We start from the raw sequence: 13,798 nt of genomic DNA, 5'->3' as shown, positions 1-13,798 counted from the left end.
TTCTTTTAAGATAAAGGATCAAATAGTTTTACCTCAAATTTTCTAAAATCACCATTAAACCAGAAAAATTAGGGAACAGTTAAAATTTAAAATTTATGGAAGTCCTCTCTAAATAATAAATGTATCAATCAAAAAGTCAAGACTTCTATCATACCAAAAATGATTTTTAAAGTCTGCTCAGGTTTTTAAATTACACTTTGGTGTAACAATCTTTCTTCTGAACCAATCTACCTAAAATATATACTCCCATTATATGGTCTGATTATCTTTTGATCCTGAAATACCTGAAGAGAAGGGGAAAAGATTGTTTATACAGCCTACCAATCCCAGTTTGGCAGTAATAAAGGTTTATTCTTCTACTATCTACCCAAAATCGTTTCTGAAGCTAATGATCCAGGTAGAAGAACAAACTTTTTATTCTAATCAACATAATAGTGAGAGGGTCATAATTTCAACTATATCAAAGAATCTGAAAGATGAAAAGCATTTTGCAATTCATTATATCAATTCATTATAAATTATATCAATAATGCAAGATTAGTTATTCTAATTTCAGCCAAAATAATAATAATAAAAAAGATGTATAACTAAGAAAAATGAACTACTGGGATACTCTGGCTTAAGTGAATTCCTACAGAGTTAGTTCTGATTATTCCTAATGCTCTAGCACCCTCTACAGTTCTCTAGATAAAAATGAAAATATTTCCACTGAAGAAATGTGTTAAATTCTTTAATACTGCTTTTTTAAAATTTATTTATTTTGATTCATTTTGTACATATATGGGGTATAACTGTTGTTTCTCTGGTTGTACATGAAGTAGAGTCACACCATTTGTGTAATCATACATGCTGTCTGTCTCATTCTATTATTTAATACTGGTTTTTAAGAGGCTTTAGTCATAAAATACTAGGAATAGCTTAACTATATCCTAGGAGTATTTTTGTCCTTCCATCTGTAAATTCTTTATTCCCTACATTTTCCCTAGTCCAACAAGATGAGCTTATATTTTTATAAGATATCTCATCATTGTTTGCTCACTACACCCTGAATATATGGCATATTAATAAACCTTAATACCCATGTTCTACTGCTATGTTAGTCAATTCTAGATTACCTAGGCAATTTCTGAATCATTCTTCTCATTATCCTATGCAAACTAATATGCTTGTTATTCTATAAATAAAAATTGTTTCTAAAGCTAATGATCCAAAAGACACCCTGAGTCTCACATACATTTAATCTCCTAAGAACTGGTGTGAAAAAACTGTTAATGTAATACAGAATGCTAATCCATTTATGAAAAGCAGATTCTATAAATAATGAAGAGTAATCTCAAAGTTTGTATTAACCACCTAGTACATACTATCACACAAACAATAAAATTATTAAATAGCAAGATGACTCTCCTAAAATCAAAATTTCAAATTCCTTCTTGAAAGCAGGATGTGGTGGTGCACACCTGTAGTCCCAGCTACTCAGCTGGTTAAGGCGAATCATTGCTTGAGCCCAGGAGTTAAGAGGACAGCCTGGATAACAAAGCAAGATCCTGTCTCGATAAATAAATAAATAAAAATTCCTTCTTGAAACTGACTTGGCTACAGTTTCCAAATACAAAGTCTCAAGAAACTTATTAAAAAAAAAAAAGATTTCCAGTCCTCAAAGATTCTAAAGGTTGAAAATCAAAACCAAAAATATACATTTTCCCCTCAAAGTTCCCCAGGTGGTACTGATCCGCAAAACACACCTGTCAAACTTCTAAACCTTTGCAAATCTGAACTTATCCTTCAAAAATCTGCTTCAGTCTCTCCTTCCTTCATCAGTGTTCCCTAACCTTCCCCAGTCAGCCTGAACACAACTGATGTCTCTCCCACCTCCATGATGTACATTGGGTATATCTGTTACCCAGTTTGCAGAATGGACTGCAAGTCTTCAACCTCAGTCCCTTTTTTTTTTTTTTTTTAATTTATTGAGAGAGGGTCTCCTTAAGTTGTTTAGGGTCTATATTACTGAAGCTGATCTTAAAATTGCAATCTTCCTGCCTCAGCGCCTGAGTTACTGGGATCATAGGCAGGCACTGCTGAGCCTGGCTCCTTTTATTAGTTCTTTGACACCAGGGACTTTATTTTTACTCATGTCTAAATTCCTAGAGCTTACCATATATAAAAAGGAAAGGCACTTAATGATAATAACAACTAGCATTTATTAATACTTAGCATTTCAGGGAAATATTTTAGATACATATATAAACATACACAGATGTACAGGAAGAAAAAAACGGAGGAAGGTAATCTTATTCATCCTCAAAATGACCTTATGAAAAAGATAAAGTAACCCCCCCCATCCTCAGTTTCACTTTCCTGGAATTTCAGTTAACCTACAGTGAACTGTGATTTGAAAATATGACATAGAAAATTCCTGAAATAAACAGTTCTTAAGTTCTTAATTGTGTGCTAATCCAAAAAGGATGGTAAAAACTGGCTCCATTATACTCCATCTAGCCAAGGACATGAAATATTCCTTTGTCCAACACATTCACTATGCACTCATTAGTCACTTAGTAGCTATCCTGAGTATCCGATCAATTGACAAAGTATCCCAAAGCTTGTGTTCTAGGAACCCTTATTTTACTCAAGAATAGTTCCAAAACACAAGAGAAGTTATGATGGTACTTTTAAGATAGTATATTGTCATAACTGCTCTATCATCATCATCATCATCATCATCATCATCATCATCAATCTCTGAGTCTAACAAATATTTTATCATAGATTTGTATATATAGGAAAGAATATAGAGAGTTTAGTATTATCCACAGTAGGCATCTACTGGTGGTCTTGTAATATATCCTTTGTAAATAAGGGAAGGGATTACTGTCTTAATTACTTTGCTCATTTTACAGATAAGGATACTGAGGCAAAGAGGGTGAAAATAATGTGAGCTAGAAATTAAATTCAGGTAGTATGACTGCAGTTTCCTAACTGTAAACAAAAATTGCACTTAAAAGGATCAAATGTTCATCAAAACTCATCCTCCTTGAGACTTGCTAGTAGAAAGGAAGCAAATCTCCCCTAAAAGTCTTCCTCTAGGACCTAGTGCAGACATTAGGATGTTTTACATAGATTGTGAAGTTTCAGTAAAGAAATTAGAACAAAGGAGGTTTTTTGTAGTCCTGTTTATGTTCTACTGTTGACACTAATAGCAAAAGCTTTTAAAGGGCTCATACTTCAGAAATGGAATGAAATAAATCAGAAGAGTTGGAAGCAATGAGTTGGCAGTAGAAAGCAGTGATGGCAGGAAAAGAAGGAGGAGGTAACCAATCCCAGGGTCTTCAGGAAAATAAGACAAGGATCGGGGGTAAACTGGGTGTTTTTCTCAAGAGTCACAACAGCACAAGACCCGGAATGGATAAATCATAACTCAGCAAACAGATGTGTATGGCCCCAACTGTACCATATCAGGATGTGGCCCAATACCTTCGGTTTACAAAATCTCCTGGAGAACACAACCAGTGGCTCAGGTCTAAAAGCATTGAAAGTGGAACTCTGGAGATCATTTATTGAAAAAAGGATTAAAGACATAGTTAGTAGTTGGTTTTTCTTAAAGCACTCAGAGTATGACTTGGAGGGAGACAAAAAAAAAAAAAAAAAAAAAAACCTTTGAATGATTTCTATTCCAAAAAGTATATGAGCACTAATTACATGACTACCACCTTACCACCTTTCCAAAATCAAGGGATACAAAAGAAAGGAAAACAGTCCCTGCCTTTTTGGAATTCTATTAGGAAAAAAAGAAGGCATTAATTAACAATTACACAAACAATTAGGAGTCCATAAATCCTGCCTCTACTTATTTATTCTGGCTTCCTCCCCCACTAGGCCACTTAAACCTTTCCTCAAAACTGTCAGAAATTCCAATCATCAAATCATACAAATCTTATATTCTTTCTTTTGTTGGGAAGCAATAATTATAATTTCTATAAATATTAACAATAGCTACCACCTATTTACCAGGCAGAGTGCTAATTCTTTACATGTTATCTCATTTAATCCCAACAACATCCCTGTAGGAATTATCTTCCCTCTTTTATGTATAGAGAAAATGAGATTCAGAAATTGTTGCATACCCAAGACCACAAAGTTAATTTTAACCAGTATCAGACCTTAGTCCATATAACATTGAAGGTCATGCTCTGAAACTCCTTAATTATTACTACTGGGAACATGTAGACTAGTAGGTGTCAGATAGTAAAAATATCTGAATAATATTTTTTTATTATTGGGATGGGAGTACTGGGGATTGAACCCAGGGAGTGCTTAACCACTGAGCCACATCCCCAGCCCTTTTTTATATTTCATTTAGAGACGGGTCTCTAAATTTAGAGCTGCATAGGACCTCACTAAGTTACTGAGGCTGGCTTTGAACACGCGATCCATCCTCCAGTCTCAGCTGCCCACACCACTGGGTACTAGCCCTTTCCAGCTAAACAAAATTGAGAGTCACTGTCCCCCAATTAATCCCTTGTACTTCCCTAGCAGATACCTCAAAGGTGTCCCTTCTCATCTTCTTTTGACAGCCATTACTCCTTTTTCTCAGAAATTACCTTTTTCTTATTTTCAAAAGGTAAAAAAACATGACTATCTGACAAGCACCAAAATTAGGCAACATAGAGAGACTGTCTCTAAAATCCTTCCTGTATATGTCATCCTTTTCAAAACTTTTTTCCCTATGTTGTTCTACTGCCTTCTCTAATTTCTTACAAAATATTCCTCTCCCACAACTTTCTCTTAAATCTATGTCCTCCTCCCTCCCATACAGCCTCATGTTCTTACTCATCTCTCCTCTCCCTGTCCACCATGCCCCACCCCGCAACTGCGATCTTAAAGTTATCCTCAGCTCTGACTTCCTTCTCTCAGTTTATAAACTTGTACATCATAACAAAAATTCCTTTACACAATCTTACGGTGTGTTTTAATGACAAGAACAGGACACACAATCAGAAAGACCTAGTTTTGGGACTAGGGATGTAGCTCAGTGGAAGAGCACTTGTCTAGCATATGTGAGGCCCTGGGTTCCAACCCCCAGCACTGCAAAAAAAAGGGGTACAGGGGAGAGAAAGATAGATCTGGTTTCTAATTCCATCTCTGCAGCACACCAGTTGGAAAACCTCAAAGATACTTCTCTGTACTTCTGCAAAATGCTAATGAATTCAACTCATAATTGACAGAACTGCACTTAAAAATCTGCATACAGGCCCCTGAAATATATAATAACTAATACAATTAACATTAAAATCTCAGTAAGCTTTTTATGACAAGGTTGTCCTAACACACAGAAAAGGCCAGAACGGATGAAATCAATTTTGAAAAAGAAAAAGGGAGTTCTTGCCCAATCAGATATGAACACTTATAAAAGTACAATTATAATTTTAAAAGCAGTATTACAGCAGAAAAAAAAATAATGAAACAAAGAGAACTCCCAGAAACAGACCCATGACCTATGACAAATCAGTGAGGAAAGCACAGACTACAATAAATTGTGCTGAACAAATGGATATTTCTAAAGCAAAACATAAAATCATATCTTGACTCAAACTGTACATAGTAATAAATACTGCATGAATTTAAGATCTAAAAAAGAAAAGCAAAACTTTAACAAAACTTTAGGAAGAAAACAGGAGAGTATGATGTCAGCATAGAGAAGGATTTCTTAAACAATTAAAAAATCCTTTTAAAAATTAATAAATTTGCCAGCCACAGTGGCACACACCTGTAATCCCAGCAATTTGGGAAGCTGAGGCAGGAGAATCCCAAGTTCGGGGCCAGTCTCAGCAACTTAGCGAGGCCCTACCCTAAGCAACTTAGCAAGATCATGCCTTGAAATAAATAGTAAAAAGGGCTGGGGATGTAGGTCAGTGATAAAACCTCTGAGTTCAATCCCCAGTGTTGGCCAGGGCGGGGGGTGGGGGGGAGCTAATAAATAATATACTCATACTCAACCTTACTAGTAAACATGAAGATGCAAATTAAAACAAAATACTACCATCTCTGACGTCTATTATAAACTGCTGATGGGGAAACAGAACATTCACTGAAATTTAGGATCATCTAGAAAAAACTGACAGGCTTGAACAAGTATGCACTAGTCTGCTTCTAGGCATGCATTCCCTAGAGAACTTCTCCCCTTACATATAAAAGCCACAAAGTTGTTCCTATAGCACTGTAATAGCAAGAAAGAAAAATGAACAATTCAAATTTTTATCAATAGAGAAGACACCACAGTATAGTCATGCAGTGGTTTATAAAGCAGTTAAATGACTGAACTATGAATAAACTGAATATTATTCTGAATGGAAGAAGAAATGACAAGATGTGTACAATGTATCACTTACATTAAAAAATTTTAAGTAGTACATGATTACCTTTGTTGGAAAAGGATACAAAAGCACAGAAACAAAGGATAAGCAACTTTAAAACTGTAGTTACCTATGTGGAAGAAGCAGAGGCTGGAGAATATCGTCTAATGAAACTCAAAGAGGGCTTCAAGTATATCTGGGATATATGTTTTTTAACAAAATAGCCATGTATTAGTTATTAATCTAGAAGGTTGGCATATGAGTATGATTTATATTATTCTATGTACTTTTATGTTCATCTGAAACACTGCATTTCTTTAAAAGAATGGGCCTTCCATCCTCCACAATACTCCTACCTAGGTACCTTGAATAACTTTTCTGCTAAATATCAAAAATGGTAGATAATTTTTTTAGTTTTAATGTATTTCTGAGCTTTCTAGAAATTAAGGTATCATCAAAAGCTTAAAAGCAGGGATACAAAGATGATAGCAAGTACTCATTTACCTGGAGATTATGTGCCAATCTCTATGGACCTGAGTTTCCATTTTGACAACTGCCTAGGCTGTAAAAGATAGGTAAAACTAGGGTCCATCTAAGGTAAGGATCTAACCAAACATCCCTCCACATAAAGTGGGGTCCTTAGCACAAGATTCAACTATTTAACAAACAGAAACACATAAGGAAGGAGGAAATGAGAAAGGAACATGGGGGAGGGGGCAGGGATTTGCCAGTCTGGATTTTCAGTGATAAATGAGAAAGGGAAAATTACTTCAAACAACTAATAATAACAAGTAAGCCCCAAAATAGACCTTTTGCCCAATTACAACAGGACCCATGTACTCCAAAACACTTGAACTCGGTTAAGTTTAAAGTAGTCCTGTGTTAGTCATATTCCTAGACACTTGGAAAAACAAATCTAAATCCAGGCTTCAGAGTTTCCCAGAAACACTTCCAAGAATTAATACAGTAGTGCCCTAGCTTATCCATGGTTTCACGTTCCATGGTTTCAGTCTCCCACAGTTTCAGTTACCAGCAGTCATTTTAGTCTGAAAATATTATGTGAAAAATTGCAGAAAAAAATAATTCATAAACACTACATAACTTTTATTACATATTTTGTTATAACTGCTCTATTTTACTGTTAGTTACTGTTATTCTTTGTTTGACTAATTTGTAAGTTAAACTTCATCTTAAGTCTGTGTACACAGTATAGGAAAAAACTTAGTATATATAATTTAATACTATCTGCAGTTATGCCTTGGAATATATCCCCCAAGGATAGTGAGGGCAGGGTGGGGGACTACTATACATAAATTTTACAAAACACACAAGGATATAAGCCACTATGAATTTGCAGAACAGCAAATTAAGAAATCAGGACACTAAAACTCACAGATGTTGAAAATGCTAGAAACAATATGAAGTATGCTTTAAAAGACAAACTAAAAATGTAAGAAGCAGACCTCATCAAAACTAAAAACTACTGTTTATCAAATGACACTACCAAAATAATTTTTAAAAATCCAAGGAATGAGAGAAAATGTTTATAAATCATATATCTGATAAAAGATTAATATCTGAAATCTATAAAGAACTACAATAACACTAAAAATCAAAAAACCTGATTAAAAGACAGGCAAAGGACTTGAATAAAGAAGATAAACAAATAGCCAATAAATTCATCACTAATCATTAGGAAAATGCAAATCAAAATAAGATACCAGTTCATATCTATGAAGATGGCCACTATGAAACAGAAAATATGACCATTACACATTGTATACATAAACTGAATCACACACTTTATGGAAATATGTACAATTATTATGTGTTAATTTTTAAAAATTAAATTAGGTGTATATTTTTAAAAACATAAAATACGTTTTGGTAAGATATGGAAAAACTGGAACCCTGTGTAATACTTATGGAAAGGTAAAATATTATAGCAGCCACTGTGGAAGATAGTTTGGCAGTTTCTCAAAAAATTCAAAATAAAATTACCATAATAACCCAGGAATTATATTTTGTGGCATATATTCAAAAAAACTAAAAGCAGAACCATCATAGGTTATACACAATGTTCACTGCAGCATTATTCATTATGGAAAGGTAGAAGCAACCCAAATATACCCACTGATAAATGAATGGACAAACAAAAAGTAGTATACATTTACAATGGAATATTATTCAGTCTTTAAGAAGAATGAAAAGTGTGACAGAAGCTACAACATGAACCTTGAAAACAGGCTAAATTAAATAAGACAGACACTAAAGAACAAATACTGAATGACCCCACTTATGATAAAAATAATCATATTCATACAGAAAGAAAGTAAAATGGTATTTATCAGGGGATGGAAAAAAGGAGGAAATGAGAAGTTAGTGTTTAATGGCAATAAGTATTCCAAAATTGATGAGAAACACTAAAACTAATTTCAGAAAGACCAATGAGTTCCAAGCCAAATAAAGCCATATTACTGATATCACATTGAAACTGAAGAATTCAACAAAGAGAAAACTCTTAGCAAAGAACAATATTACCTTCAAAGTAGTAAGACTGATTTCTTAAGGCAACAAGAAGTCTGAAAGAAAGAAAAGAATAACGTGCTCAGGGAACTAAGGGAAAATAACTATTATCTTAGAAATGTGTACCTTGGGGGCTGGAGATACAGCTCAATGGTAGAGAAGCCATGTGCAAGACCGTGGATTCAATCCCCAGTATGACCAAAAGAAAAAGAAAAAAAAAAAGAAAAAGGAAGAAAGGTATATTCAGAGAAGCAATTTAAAAAAAAATTTTTTTTAAGTTGTAGATGGGCACAATATCTTTACTTTGTTTATTTTTATGTGGTGCTGAGGATGCTAGGCAAGCACTCTACCACTGAGCTACAGCTACAGCCCAGAGAAGCAATTTTCTCCCCCAAGGATTAGCGTAGTAAAGGCATGATCATACCCAGGTACCCATCCCACCAAAAAAAAGGCATGATCGTGCAAATAAATATCAGGTGAGTATACCACCCAAGCACTCTCCTTAAAGAAATTATAAAGTAAAGTTATTCCAGAAACAAAGTCTTGAATGTAAAGGTCTGTGGAATAAAGAAATTGTTGCCAAGCACAGTAGCACATGCCTGTAATCCAAGCAATTAGAAGGCTGAGGCAGGAAGATCACAAGTTTAAAGCCTGCCTCGACAACTCAGGGAGGCCCTAAGCAACTTAGTGAGACTCTGTCTCAAAATAAAAAATAAAAAGGGCCAGGGTTATAGCTCCATTGGTAGAGTGCTCATCTCTCACGCACAAGGCCCTGGGTTCAATCCCCAGCAGCACAAAAAAAAAAACAAAAACAAAAAAACCCTCTTTGAGCTGGGGTTGTGGCTCAGTGGTAGAGCACTTGCCTCACAAGCATGAGGCACTGGGTTTGATTCTCAGCACTGCATAAATAAATAAATGAAATAAAGGTACACCAACAACTAAAAAAATTTGAAATTAAAAAAAAAGGGGGGAGGGGGGCTGTGGATGTAGCTCAGTGGTAAAGTGCACTGGGGTTCAATTCTCAGTACCAAAAAAGAAGAATAAATTGTTACCTATGCTGATTCAATCAAAATACTGATTGTATTTTTAAATTATTAATTTAAAAAAAGCAAAACTCTGGATTAAGGTGTTTTTAAATTTAATCTTTCTAGCTGAGGAAAAAAATATACATATTAGGACTGGGGATATGGCTTAGGGGTATAGCAGTCACCTAGCATGTGCAAGGCCCTGAGTTCCATTCACATTCCTGCCTCCGAGGACTGGTGAGGGCCGACTATCGGGTCATCATGGGTGGCTTTTCCTCCCGTATTTTTCCCAGTCTCTTTGGAACCCAGGAAATGAGGATTTTAATTTTGGGATTAGATGGTGCAGGAAAAACCACAATTTTGTACAGAATACAGGTTGAAGAAGTTGTTACTACTATTCCTACTACTGGCTTTAATGTAGAGATGGTGACATACAAAAACCTTAAATTCTAAGTTTGGGGTTTAGGAGGACAGACAAGTATCAGGCCATACTGGAGGTGTTATTATTCAAACACAGATGCAGTAATTTATGTAGTAGACAGTTGTGACTGAGACTGAACTGGCATTTCTAAATCATAGTTAGTCTCCATGTTGGAGGAAGAAGAGCTGAGAAAAGTCATTTTAGTGGTGTTTGCAAATAAGCAAGACATGGAGCACGTCAGGACTCCCTCAGAGATGGCAAACTCACTTGGGTTACCTGCCTTGAAGGACCGAAAATGGCAGATATTCAAAACAGCAACCAAAGGCACTGGCCTTGATGAGGCAATGGAATGATTAGTTGAAACATTAAAAAGCAGACAGTAATTCAATCACTTCAGCTCCTCTGAAATGAAGGCTGCATCACATTCTCTTTTTGGAACCAGGCAGGTGTGCTTCACATCACTAAATGTTGAAACTACACGATCGTTGGCACATACAGAACTGACTGCAAAGTTCATAATAAATACAAAAAAATAAGTATTTGGTTGGAGGGGTAACTTGATTGAATCATCTGAATATTCTATGTAATGTAAAAACATTCTTTCCTTGCTTTCTTGAAGGTATATATTCTATCTGCATGGAATTCTTGTTCAAATACAGTTCTATTAAAGAATACAATCTTCTTGGGGGAAAATCCGCCTACTTTTGAATTAGTGGTTGCATCTTGTTTGTGTAAACACTAACATATATTAATCCAGATTTTTTCCTTCTTGAAATGAATTAAGTCCTTCCAAAGATTAGACTCCGGAGAGTAGGCTAGGAGCACAGTATGTATAATATAATCTTCATTTGTTTAGCTGACCACTTTATATTAAACTGTTTCACTTAAAAGTTTTTGATTATAGGGGCTGGTGATATAGTTCAGTTGGTAGAGTGCTTGCAAGCACAAGGCCCTGGGTTCAATCCCCAGCACCGTTTAAAATTTTTAAAAAATGAAAAGAAAAGAAAAAAAAAGTTTCTGATTACAGGCATGAATATTTTGGTGACTGACTTCACTGACTTATCTGTAATTGTCACTTTATAGTACTTTATAGTTGTTAAAAGAGCTTTATATATACTGATGTAATCAATTTGTAAGGGAACCCTGTGACACAGGTGGGACAGATTGTAATGTCTTCACTTCAAGAATGTGGACCTACAGTGCTGATACATTGGCTTGCCCAAGGCCACAGACTAGTGAGGTGGGCTCAAAGAAAAACTTTTGGGTCAGAAGTTTATTTAATAAATTGTGCTAAATATTCCTAAAAATGTGAACATTGACAACACAGACAACCTCTTTAAAATTATGCTAACTAGTTGCAGAACATTTAAAATAATGTGATAAATTTGTCTATACTTGTAAAAGTGATCAGTGACAGTAGAAACAATCCTAAATGGGTATATTTGATGGGATTCACAGCACGATAAAGAAAAAATTCACATTAAAAAAAAAGAAAAGCATACAAAATACAAGGGCATGGCAAGGCTGAAAATAAAGGCTAGAAAAAGGTAAGCATTCTAAGCAAAAGTCAATTAAACCGACCTATCAGGAAAAAAAAAAAAAAAAAACAGAATGTAAGGCAAAATGTTACCAAAGTGAGTCAACTCATAATTATAAGTAAGTCAACTAAAATGGTATATAAATAATACATAGACTCAAATACATAAATTAAAAAATGGCAGAATCACTAATGAATCCACTAAGGTAGAAGATTAACATGCCCCTTGGTAGGTGCTAGCTTATGAAGGAAAAAAAAAAAAAGATTTAGGGCTGGGGATATAATTCAGTTGGTAGAATACTTGCTTTGCATGCATAAGGTCCTGGGTTCAATTCCCAGCACCACAAAGAAAAAAAAGATTTGCTCAATTTTATGGGACTAAACATACTGCACCCTTAACAGCATATCACACGCTCTTTTCAAACATACTAAACAAAACATTGACAATATACTAGGCCACAAGGCATATCCAAACAAATTTTTAAATTTTTTTCCAGTTGTAGATGGACATAATAACTTTACTGACTGACTGACTGATTTAAGTGGTGCTGAGGATCAAACCCAGTGTCTTACATATATATGCTAGGCATGCACTCTGCCACTAAGCCGCAATCCCAGTCCACCAAATTTTAAGTATTTTACACATAACAATCTTGAACCACAACCAATTAAATGACAAACTGACTTAACAACAAAAACTAGAAGTGAATCAAGGATGAAAAAAAGAAATCAGAATGGAAATTAGAAAACATTGAACTAGTTTGATCCCCAGGACCACAAAAAAAGAAAGAAAAAAGAAAACATTTACAACTGACCAAAAATATCTCCCATACCAAAAATGTGTACTATATAAACATGGAGGAAAATCCATAGGCTTAAAAGCCTACATGAGAAAAAGAAATAAGTTAAGCATCAACCTAATAACTCAGAAAGGAGAATCTATGCCGCCCAGCAAAAATAGAATTAAGGAAGTACTGATAAACCTTTGCAAGATTAGTCAGGAAAGGGAGGTGGGGGAGGAAGAACACAAACACATAAAAAAGAATTCAACTACAAATGCTTCAGAAAATAAGGCTACTAAAATGACAGCAATCATTTATGGTCATAAATCAAATCAAGTGATACAGACAAATTCCTAGAAAAATATAACAACAAAACTTAAGATTAAATAGAAAATATGAACATTCCTGAAGCACTAAATAAATTGTTTTAGTAGTTTAAAATAGTTTTTTCCTAAACACACTGACCCAGATGATTTTGTCAAACGAGGAACAAATAAATCCAAACATACATACACAACTTTAAGATACTACCAAAAAACAGAATACTCTTGTTTTAGAAAGTAAATATATCATCACAAATATGTCAATATAAAGACCAGGTGAGGATAGCGGAGGACAAAGTCAATTTAAAATAACATTAATAAACTAAGGCTGGAGATGTGGCTTGCCTGGCATGTGTGAGCCCCTGGGTTCAATTCTCAGCACCACATGAAAATAAATAAATAAAATAAAAGATCCACTGACAACTAAAAGGTATTTTTAAAAATTACTAATAAACTAGGCATGGTGGTACAAGCTGTAATCCTAGTAACTGAGGAGGTTGAGGCCAGTCTCAGCAATTTAGTAAAACCATTTAGCTCAGTAATTATTTTTTGCTGTTGTTTTATTTTTTTGTTGATACTGAGAATTTAATCCAGGGTGATTTACCACTGAGCTACATCCCCAGTTCTTTTTTTTTTTTTTACTTTTTAATTTTGAGACAGGTCACACTAATTTGCAGGGGCTGACTTTGAACTCGTGGTCCTCCTGCCTCAGCTGCCTGAGTCATGGGGCTTACAGTATACACATGCCAGAGGAGACCCTGTTTCAAAACATTAAAAAAATTAAAAAAAAAAAAAAAGAGCTGAATGGTATAGCTCAGTGGCAGAGTGCTT

General features: G+C 34.8%; 1 protein-coding gene and 1 pseudogene across 1 annotated transcript in view; one reads left to right on the top strand and one right to left on the bottom strand.

Annotated features, from left to right (window-relative positions):
• Xpo4 (exportin 4) overlaps window positions 1–13,798 on the bottom strand; it is a 107,472-nt gene that overhangs the window by 79,693 nt on the left and 13,981 nt on the right.
• LOC124984674 (ADP-ribosylation factor-like protein 1) lies at window positions 10,166–10,708 on the top strand (annotated as a pseudogene).

The sequence above is a fragment of the Sciurus carolinensis genome, chromosome 5 (assembly GCF_902686445.1).
Source record: "Sciurus carolinensis chromosome 5, mSciCar1.2, whole genome shotgun sequence".
NCBI lineage: Eukaryota > Metazoa > Chordata > Mammalia > Rodentia > Sciuridae > Sciurus > Sciurus carolinensis.
Note: the sequence above shows the minus strand (reverse complement) of the source record. Positions and strands in the feature narration are given on the sequence as shown.